At 35.0% G+C, this 10,869-nt stretch overlaps 1 long non-coding RNA gene across 1 annotated transcript; it reads right to left on the bottom strand.

Annotated features, from left to right (window-relative positions):
* Nucleotides 1–547: 547 nt before the first annotated feature.
* Nucleotides 548–3,135, bottom strand: LOC132643549 (uncharacterized). The gene is made up of 2 exons (XR_009583651.1): nucleotides 2,960–3,135; nucleotides 548–808 (listed from the first exon to the last, which is right to left on the bottom strand). It is a non-coding gene; the product is annotated as an uncharacterized LOC132643549 (long non-coding RNA).
* Between the last annotated feature and the right edge of the window lie 7,734 nt (nucleotides 3,136–10,869).

The following is a 10,869-nucleotide window of genomic DNA, read 5'->3' as shown; positions in this document are numbered from 1 at the left end:
ATGTATATTTTAGAAGATGAGGTCTAATATGATTGTCGTATATAATGTATACTAAAGGTAGGTATTTATAATATAACGTACATACGTATGCATGTGATGAGAAAATGATTAAAGGTATTTAAAGTAAAAATAGTATACATACATGTAAAATAAGGTCTTCGTATATAAAGTAGAGTATATACCTTTTAGTTCTTGAAAATACTTGAATCACTATACTTGGGTCCTAATATGGTTTCCTTGTATTAAACTTGCGAAATTTGGGCCTGCTCATGTTAGCATTAAATAAAAATGATTGCCCATGAAATATGCACCTTATCCTTTTGAAACCCCTATTTAGATCGCTAATTTTTGTTAAAAATGGATTTAAATAGAAACGTTAATTTGTTGAGCGATTAACTCAAAAAGATTATTTATTTTTTCAGTTAATTTCCTTTAGTCGGAAATCATTTTAACCTGGCAGTGCATAAACAAAAGCTGAAAATCATTTGGCGATTACCATTCTAAAAAGCTTATGCCAAGATTAATTATCCAAAGGGGAGAGGGAAAGTAGTGACTAAATTTACCATCATATTAACTATTTTTCCATAAGTTCCTACACAGGCGAGAAACAAATGTGCTACAAATACAATCCATAAAAATGTTAGTCAAGAATATAAACATGTATATACATGATAACACGAAGACACAAAATTTAAAGAGAGGAAGAAAGACGGGGACGCTAGACACGAGCAATTAAATCTTGCAACTGACTGTTCTCTGATATGGGCAGAATCCGGAGTTGCCATAACTCCAACTACTCCCAAGGTTCCTCGTAAAAAAGAGAAATAAAATAAAGATAAGGATTAGAAACAATTCTCAATAAGGAAAAAAGAAGTCTAAATAACTTTAATTAATAAAAGCTAGATAAAAGAATCGAATGTCCAGGGATACTTAGCATATTTTTTCTAGGTTCAAATAAGGAAAAAATAATTTAGCATATTAATTGCACCCGAACTTGAGTATAGCAGTCTGTTCTTTTCAAAATAAGGTTAGTAGTCAACATTGCAACATTTCGAACTTTCGGAAAAAAAAAAAAGAAGCTTAGCACTCTTTGCACTTGGGAAAAGCAATCACAATTGGCCTCAGAGTTGCCAAGATTAGACTCAAGAATGCACTAATAACCAACTGAACAGTGCAGCCAAAACTACATCACTTTGAGCCTGAAAAATGATGTGTAAATGGCCCCAAAAATTCAGCAAATCTTGACCTCAAATATAACTATCTTGATATGCAGCAGTTAATCATTAGCACAGCAGCAAATAGATCAAATGCAAACTAACATTCGAGTGCAGCATCTAAACCATTCAAGTGCAACAACAACAAATGGCAGCAACATGTAGTAGTTCACACAAAAAAATGGAGCACAAAGTGTGTCTTAATGTGGCAGTTACGTCACCAAAGGCAGTGGGCAGCAACTAATATGATGGAAATTTTTTGGCCCCAAAAAAAACGCAGCAGCAGTGGGCAGCAACCAAAACAGTGTACAATCTTAAACACATACACTAATCTCCATTTTTAAACATTGAACCTGATCTAGCTTAAACTGAGACAAATAGCAAGCACACTTAACACATGAAGGGAAATTAAACTAATTACTTAACTCTAATACGATTGCAACTAGACAATCTACATGAATCTTGGAATAACAGAACAAAAGATGAAATGCTAGGACAAAAGGGAAAATAATACTTCCAACTCAGCAACCTAACATTAAAACAAACCAAATCACTCTAATTACGGAAAGATTCGAGATAAATAGAACCAAGACAAGAAAGGAAGATTACATTCGAAACAAAGAAGAAATATCACTACGTTTTCTTTTTAGTTTGATAACCCGAAAATGAAATGTAAGACGAGGACGAAGATGATTACTAACTTAGTTAGCCATATAACGAGGGCAACTCGCAAAACAGAGAAATTAGCCCAAACGATGAAGTCAAACACAGATTTGACGAATTTAATTTTCACGAATCGGTAAATTTTCCTTTCAAGACAAGTAACTTTTCCCTACTCAAAACAGTAGGTTTTTTTTTTTTTTTTTTTTTTTTTTTATCAAAATAGTATCCTTTTCCCTAATCAAAAGTAGTAACCTTTTTACTAGAAAACAATAACTTTTTAGTAAAAAAAAACAGTAGCCTTCTTTTTATGTCAAAACAGTAACTTTTCTTAAGTTCAGCAGAGACAACAAGAAGCAGTAACAGTAGGCAACAGCAAGTGTATCATCTTGAGTGTATTAAACAGCACTCCAAACATAATGGTAAGACAAACACATTTATCCCAAGAAATAAAATCAGTCATTTGGCCTTAACTTGCAGTAGTCCAAGGCCAGAACCAGCAGCAAATGCCAAACCAATCCCTTAATCAAGTGTGAGTCTATTTCTTTTTAATGAATGCAACAGCTTTATCCCAAAACCAGGCAAGATTTATCTTAAACACAGCAACAACAAGTGACAGCAACATGTAGCAGTAGTAATGTCTTTTTTTTGCCTTCCATTAAAGTATGACAACTTTCAAAAGATAGCATAATACATGCCAAAACAGCAAGCTGTTTGGCCAAAATATTACAGCCCTTGATAAGGATAATGTAGCAGCCAAGAAGTGCATCAAACAAAAAATGGGCAGAAACCATTTTCTCGAGTGTAGCAAACTGTTTCTGTTCGTGAGGGCAGTAAGTTCTGCTTCAAAAATGTTCCAACAACAAGCTGGTTACAACATCCTAAAGTGCACAGTTGACTCTTCCAAAATATAGAAACTTAAAGTGCAGCAATTGGCACAAATGCTTCAACCAGTCATTTAAGTTCAAATGGCAACTAAGCAGCAGTAACACACAAGAATTCGAAATTCAAAAATAAGGGAAAGGGGGGGAATTTTGGGAGATATTTTCAACAGATGAGATGATGAAAATAGGGATGGGACTTACCATGAAATCCGCTGAAATCGCACTGGAGCCTGCAAGCTTCAGAGATGGAGTGTGAGAAAGGAGAAGAGGGTTGTAAGCGGATGTGAGAGGTGAGCAGTAGGCGGATTTGGTGGGATATTGCTAAGATTTTGTGCTGGGTTGAAGAAAGAGGAGAAGTTTTTGGTTCTGGTTACGTTATTTGGTTCATTTGGTTGAAATGGAAAGATTAGGGATTTTAGGTGTTCTAGATGAGTTATTGGGCTGGGTCGGGTCGGTGGGATGTGGGCTGGGGCGTTTTTTTGGTGAATTGGGCTGCTGAGAATTGCTTTCAAGAAATAAGGATGGGCCCAAGTTTAAAAATTAGCTGAATTAGTTTCTAGTCTTGCTTTCTCTAATCCCTTTTTTACTTCAATCAATTAAAATATGCTTCTTTATCCTAATTAATTCCCGCAAAAATGCATATATATATAATTTACATATTTAGTTTTAAAGTAGAGTAAAATATTATTGATACGACAATAAATAGGATTAAAGGAAAAATGCCAACACCCATATTAATATCGGAATATCAACGTTATTTTCGAGTGATTTTAGTTATAAAATGTTATGTTTAGTAATTTTTTTTTTTTAGGAATGATAAAAATAATCTTAATAATATCTCAAAAATTAGTCTGGTGATTAGCGAAAATATTCAAAAGTTATTTTGGGGAATTTTCAGGACTAAGAAGCATAGTGAAATTAATTAAATAAAAAAAAGGAGGGCCAAAATTGGGTGTCAACAATCGTCGGATTCTTCAGCCTGAGATTTGAAGGCAACCATTTTCTTCTTTTCATCCTTCTGATATCTTTGAATATGATTCTTTTCAAACGCCATCAGATTCCCTCTTAGTTCGTCATACGTAAAATTGTCCAGATTTCCATCTTCCAAACCAATCGCCTTTGTTTCCCAAGTCTTGGGTAGACTTCTGACAAGTTTTCTCACTTGTTGAGAATTGGTGTAAGTTACACCAAGAGATTTGAGTTCACCAATGATTTTGCTGAATCTGGTGAACATTGATTCAATGTTCTCATCACCCTTCATGCTAAAGGCTTCATAATCATGCCTTAGAGCATCGATTTTGGTTTCTCTTACTTTTGATGTTCCTTCGTATGTGACCTCAAGTTTATCCCACATTTCTTTTGCAGTCTCGCAGTTTGATATTTTTGCATGTTCTTCTCCACTGACTACACAGTACAATAAGGCTATTGCTCTAGCATTTGTTGATAGAGTCTCCTGTTGTTCTTTAGTCACATCATGCGACTCCAAATCAATTTTTGTACTTGGATCTTTTGCATCCACATTTGGAATAGGTTTAGGTCCTTTCTTGATCATAATCCATGCTTGATAGTCTGTTGATTGCACAAAGATCTTGAACCTTTCTTTCCAATGGCAGTAATGTTCACCATTGAAGTAGGGCGGTCTCGTTGTGGAGTGCCCATCTTGTAAAATTGCACCAGGGATCTAATATGCAGCCATTTTGATCTTTTCTCACTTGCTGTTAAGCAATGAAGTGTGAGACCTGCCTCTGATACCAATTGAAAGTGCAAGAGAGGAGAGGGGGGGGGGGGGGGGGGGGGGGGGTGAGTTGTAACTTTTTCGTTCAGATAGTCGACTAACTGAGAACACTAGTCGACTATACCATAATGCAGTAATAAAAGTGCAGAATAAAAAATGACACAGATATTTTATACTGGTTCAGATTCAATGTGAATCCTAGTCCAGTCCCCTTGGGTTGCAAGGGTGTTCTCTGCAGCTCTTTGTAAATGTTTTAGTACATTGGTTTGTTTGAATGGAGCTCCTATGTCTACACTCAAACACTCGTAATCTTTTTGATACAATGCCTCACAAACTATTCTATATCTCTCCTTTCTTTTTTGTTTACACTATATCACTCAATAATACAATGTTTGTGAAAAGTAAAGCAAAGAACTTGAGACTATGAGACGAGTGTATGTCTTTCTTTGTCTCTAGAGCTTCGAATATATAGCCTTCAAATGATTTAGGCGTTAGGCTCTTTTTCAGCAGAGATGTCAACCCAAGAGATTTGATCCTTGTAAATTAGGGATATTTGAGGATCCTAATTTCCAAGAATAAAGTAAGAGCGTATTAGGACTTGTAACGATCCTTGTAACAATCCTTCTGTAAGATGCTTGTTTCCTTGTGCATTGCTGATATATAATAAAGATTGTACAACTGCTTTCCTTATGCGCTATTTGCCTTGTTGGCGAGGTACTTGTTTCCTTGTATAGCAGATTTGATTTAATGCTTGAATCCCCGTGATTGTGCTGATTTAATTGATTGAGAAAAATCTGATTCTTATTCCAAAAATACGCAGTAGCTTATTCTTATTGAGCCTTGAATCTCTTTCCTTATGCAGCCGACTTGGGCTTGAAACTTCTATTCAGCCGACTGAACTTCTGTTGTACATTGGGCTTATCTGTCCAATGTGTTGGGTTGATCCTTTGAGTATAATACCTACACAACAATTTGTCATCATTAAAATCATAACCCTAACTGATCTTGGGTGGCTTCTTTCCTTCCATTTCAACATCTTTAATATGCAGTGGATGTAGTCCTTTCTTGCTGCAGGGTTCAATCGTGTTTTCTAAAATTGTTACTGCAGTTTCACTAACTTATGCTCAAAAGGTCCGGACTACTCAGGTATGTATTTTGTTTCCTTAGGACTACAACAAAGTGCATTTTTACCGATAATAGCAGTAATAGTCTTACTTAGGTCGTACTAGATCGGAATAAGCTGTCTCTGTTGAAAAATATTATTGGTTATTTTAGTGTGGATTAATGACATGTTTTTATATTCTCGTTTGTGTGCTTGTGGAAGTATGGTCAAAGTCCACAAGACTGCACTTGAATAATTTTCGCCTCTGATTTGCTGCACTAGAAATTTAGGAGCATGAGGTTTAAGATCACTATGAGATTTATAAGCTATTGATGAAGTATAGTTGGCCTTTTGGGAAATACTAGTTAGTTGGGTCATTGTCTACTTGATTTTTGAAGAAAAAGTATCTGGAGGGGAATCTACTCTATTAGAATTAATGTAGAAGGTTTGGACTGCTACATCACTTGAAGTATACAAAATTTACATCTTAATTGCTATTCTTCTAGAGAAGGGAAAATTCTATCTATAATCCTAATATTCTCCGGTACATACACTTTCTACTTCATAAATTCAACTGACTTTGTAATGAGATTTTGGGTGGGGTAAATTAATTTACATCTCATAGATAGTATCCCAAAAGAATAAAATAACAAAAAAAAACTTTGTTAAATCACTTTTTGGAATCTGGTGTATAAATGCAAATGTAACAGGGAGTGTTCTCATTACTTAGCGTAAAACATTATTATGTACGATGGTTTATGTTGAAAAAGCATGCTACACTAGCTATCGTACAATCTTAAAATCTTCCTTTCTCCTTGAATGTTTGGTTCATTCTTCCATAAGCTGGTCGAAGTTTGCTAAATAGAATTCATGAACATTGGTTGGGATTCATGACATTTGTTTGGGTTTATGTGTTTGGTTGGGATTCATGACGTTGTCTGTCAAAATCTTGTTGCTGTGCATTTTAATGATGGTTTCCCTTTCAGAATATTGCCATTTAGATGCATGTTCACTCATTTTGTTCCATTAAACGTATGATTACTTTCCAATATTCCTGTCTATTCAAGCGTCACTGTGAATATTTCTTTGCATGATAATTGGTATCGATAACGTCGCACAAAGCTCAATCATACCATGCAATCGAGTTGGAGTCGCAAGCATACGATCAAGTGGGGTCAGGTACGTAATGGGAAGTGATTATAAAGGCAAGACTTTTAACTGACTTCCTTTATTTGAACAAAACATATAGCTTTATAAATAAAGCATCGCGTTACTTCCTCCTTTGAACTTACATGTCATTCTCTTAAACGTTTTGAAGGGTCAACAAATTATACTATTATAATAACTAACTTTTTTTTTTTTTTTTTGGAATTTTGGCTCTTTATATGATGTTCTCATTGGTCTTGCAAAGAAGGGTAAAACTTTTAAGAGTTTCTCAGAATGTCTTAGTAGTTTTTAAATTACACTTTGACTGTGGACTGTGTCATGAAACAAACTACAATTTTGATGATCTATGCTTTATAGCAAGATATTCTTGTGGACTTTAATTGATTTTGAAGACACTTGTCCTGTTATCCCTACGAAAGTTATAGTAGAAACCAATTTGGAGAATTCAAGTGTCCCAATATTTGAAGTTTGATTACCATATTAGCTGTATGAGTAGTCTCATATTACTCAGTCACCATGTTGATATTTATTTTATTTATAATTTCAGGTCATACACTATGAAGTTCAAAACATTGGCATGTGGAAAACTGCATTATGATCAAGAGTTGGAGAAACTTCAACGTCTCATTCATTGTACAGAATTATAGCTTTTTGATAATAAATGTTATTAGACACCAAATGACACTAGTTATTAGACAATTAGTTTACTTTTTTATATGTTTTGATGCTTTAAAATTATTGATTAGTAGTTGTTTTGTTTACTGTGGATTTAATCAAGTGTATGAAGCTTTTTAAAATGAATCTTATTATTATTTTTGAGTGTAAATAGGGATTATTGGTTTTAAGAAAAATCGTTAAAATGTCTCATTCTATTGACAAAAAGATGCATCTTTACCGGCAATTATAGAAGACGGTAAGTACATAGATTAGACGAATTTTTATACAGTTTTAGTTGCCATTGCATTTGCTACTAAAAAGGTTATTTTTATTGGTAATTAAATGTGTCTTTACTGGCAATAAAATGAGCCTTAAAATGTGTGATTGAGGATATATTTGGGAGAGTTTAGTGGCCATTTTAATTGACGCTAAATATGTGCCGCTAAAACTCATAGACTTTTACATGCAATAGTAGGTATCTTTACCAGCATTCACTGAAACGGCCGCTAAAACCTTTAGCGACGCTAGCAACTGTTGACACCCAATTTTGTCCCGCCTCTCCTCCGAAATACCTATTTACACTTCTAATATTTTTGGAAAATAAAAAATATATATATTATATTTTACTATAATTATTAGCCTCTTATCAATACCGGCATTTCACTATTCTATTACCGCACAGATTATTATTATTATTATTATTATTATTATTATTATTATTATTATTATTATTATTATTATTATTATTATTATTATCATTTTCGGCATTTTACCAGCTTACGCACACGCATCGCATTTATCTTTGCATAATTAAATAATAGTGTTTATTTACTGTGGATTTTCGAAATATTATTACACGGCTATTACAACGCCATTTTTTATCTGAGCACTAATAATTGCATATTTTATATTAAGTAATATTTTAACACAAGTTATTTAAATAGGTCTTTTATTTAAATGTAGTAGCCCAATCAACTCATATTATTTTCGGACCAATTCACAAAATCAGTCCACATTTTAATTTACCAGCCCATTTTAATTCAGCCCAACCCATTTTAATGCCCAATCCACATTCAAATACCAGCCCAATATTTCAAAACGGACCAGTCCAACCCAAATTATTACCCGACCCGGACGGCCCATTTCCCATTTAACAAGGGAAACCCTAAGGGTTTCCCTCATTTCGTCTTCTCCCTCTCTCTCTCTTCCTCTCCCTTCCCCCTCTCCATCTCCGCCCCACTTCACTCTGTCTCCCCCCACGCCTCTGACACCCCCACTCCCCTTTGCCGCCTCCTTCCACCTTCCTCTGTCCCCCCACGTTGCCACTTCCACCCCACTTCTCCTGCTCCCCACTCCTCTGTCACTCCCATTCCCTCTTGTCCCCTCACTCATCTCTCTCTCTTTCACGATAAAAACCCTAATGCGCCACTATAAATACGAGTCCTGGGATCCATCAGAAAGGGGTTTTTTTTTTTGGATTAGAAGGAATCCTCCAAGCATAGGTTTGTTTTAGTAGCAGAACCCTTAGAGATAAAAGTCGAAAAACCCCAAAAAGCTTTCCAAATATCAAATTTACAGTCTGTGGCGATAGTCAAAATATCGGATAAGAATACTCAAACGATTTTTTTTTCTTTCGTCTTGTTCTGTGGTTGTTGTGAATCCGAGCCTCGCAACCTCGAATTTGGAGTGTTGCGAGTGTATATCGAAGATTCGTACCCACTTCGCTGTACCCGGAGAAGGTAATTCCCCTTTCTACTTTTTTTTTCCGCATCCTTCGGTTGCTATTCTATATGCTGTTTAGTTAAAGTTGATTAACTCAGTTTAAATAGTTTGTTCGCATGTTGATGATAATTCGGACTTAATTTGTTTGGTAGGATGGTTTGATTATCGAGCTTGGCTCTGTTTGTGTAATTATATGTATTAGGTGTGACAACTGGGTTTTAATTGATTCATGTGTGTGGGTTAATCATGTTAGCTGGTTTAAATTGCGTATTGTTATACAAATCTGGTTAATTAGTCAGCAAGATAGTCGAGTTCGTTTAAGGGTTGTTGTTAGGTCAGACGTGATTAGTAGTCGAATCTGTGGCTGTTCTTTGTTTTACCTCTGATTATATTAATGGGTAACACCTCTGCAAGTTTGTTCAATGTGGTTTAATAATGTCATAGTAATAGGGAAGGGCGAATTTGCAATGTAGAGAAAACATATCTAGTTTGTATTATGATGAGAATGATGGTTCGGGGTAAAAGGTGATTGAATCTAGTTTGTTGTTACCTCGATGAAGGTTAAATCTAGCCTGGTTTGTTTAACTTCTTGAGACAGATATTATGATCATAGCATGGTAGCTTTTGCTTGACTTGTATGACATGATCTGGTGTATACGGCTCCCCATGCTCATGGTGAGGATACTTTGTGTACTGCTCGCTGGTTCTGGATTCGAATAAAAAAAAAATCTAGTTGAGGAGTTTTAGCTTGAAACTGATGAACATGATGATGAGATTTTTCTCGTATATTCTGTATATTCATGTTTAAAATGGCTCATGGTTGAATATTGACCTGTTTGTCTGGAGGGCTATCATGGTTCTTAACAAATGAAGAGTTTTGAAAGTTAAGTGTTTGTATAGCTTTAGTAAGCATAAAAGAGAAAGTTATGTGTATTTGGCTGTGAACATGAAATTTAGAAAGTTTAAATGCAAGGCTAACAAAACCTGAACCAAAGTGATGAAGTGTGAGATGAGTGTGACTCCTCTTTGTTCCCTGATGCCCAGTAGGTTTTCTCTCTTTTCATCTTTGGTTTTGAGTTCTGTTCATGGGCTGCATATTTATTCAGTTCATTTAGCATGTTTCTCTGGTGATGAGTAGGAGTCTAATATGGTTGTACACTCAGGTTCAATTGAGGTTAGACAAATATGCACGAATTTAACTCTCGAACTGTAGTGTTTAATACCGTTGTCAACCTAACCTGAGCTAAGACAAATTCACATAATCACTGGCATTCCTATAAGTTCTATTTAAAGTGCAAACTGTCCTAAGAAGCTGTTTAGTCACAGCCTGATTGAACATGATCCATGCCTAGCTCAGTCAGTCATATATCTTAATAAATCTGTTGCTTGATTCATGTTGTGTTTAGCCTGTTGATTCAAAAATAAGATGTTTTCTTGGCTACTTCGACTATTTCCAATATGCATTTAATTAAGAGAAGATTCATGTGTTAGTGTTTTTGTATCTGATATTATTCAGCTGTGGCCTATGTTGAAATGCTGTTTGATTTCTTGCCATAGTGTCAATAGTCTCAACAGCAAATATATTGTTCTTAAAATGTGTTGCTGTTTGGTTTGCTGTTGCAATATCATAAATCTTGACAGCAAAATGTGCTATCAAGATTCTTATGCCATGCCAATTTACAACAAAGTTCATCTGTACGATTATTAAAGAATGAATATCTCCACTGC

Source organism: Lycium barbarum, chromosome 6 (genome assembly GCF_019175385.1).
Source record: "Lycium barbarum isolate Lr01 chromosome 6, ASM1917538v2, whole genome shotgun sequence".
Lineage (NCBI taxonomy): Eukaryota > Viridiplantae > Streptophyta > Magnoliopsida > Solanales > Solanaceae > Lycium > Lycium barbarum.
This window is presented reverse-complemented; position numbering and strand designations above follow the sequence as displayed.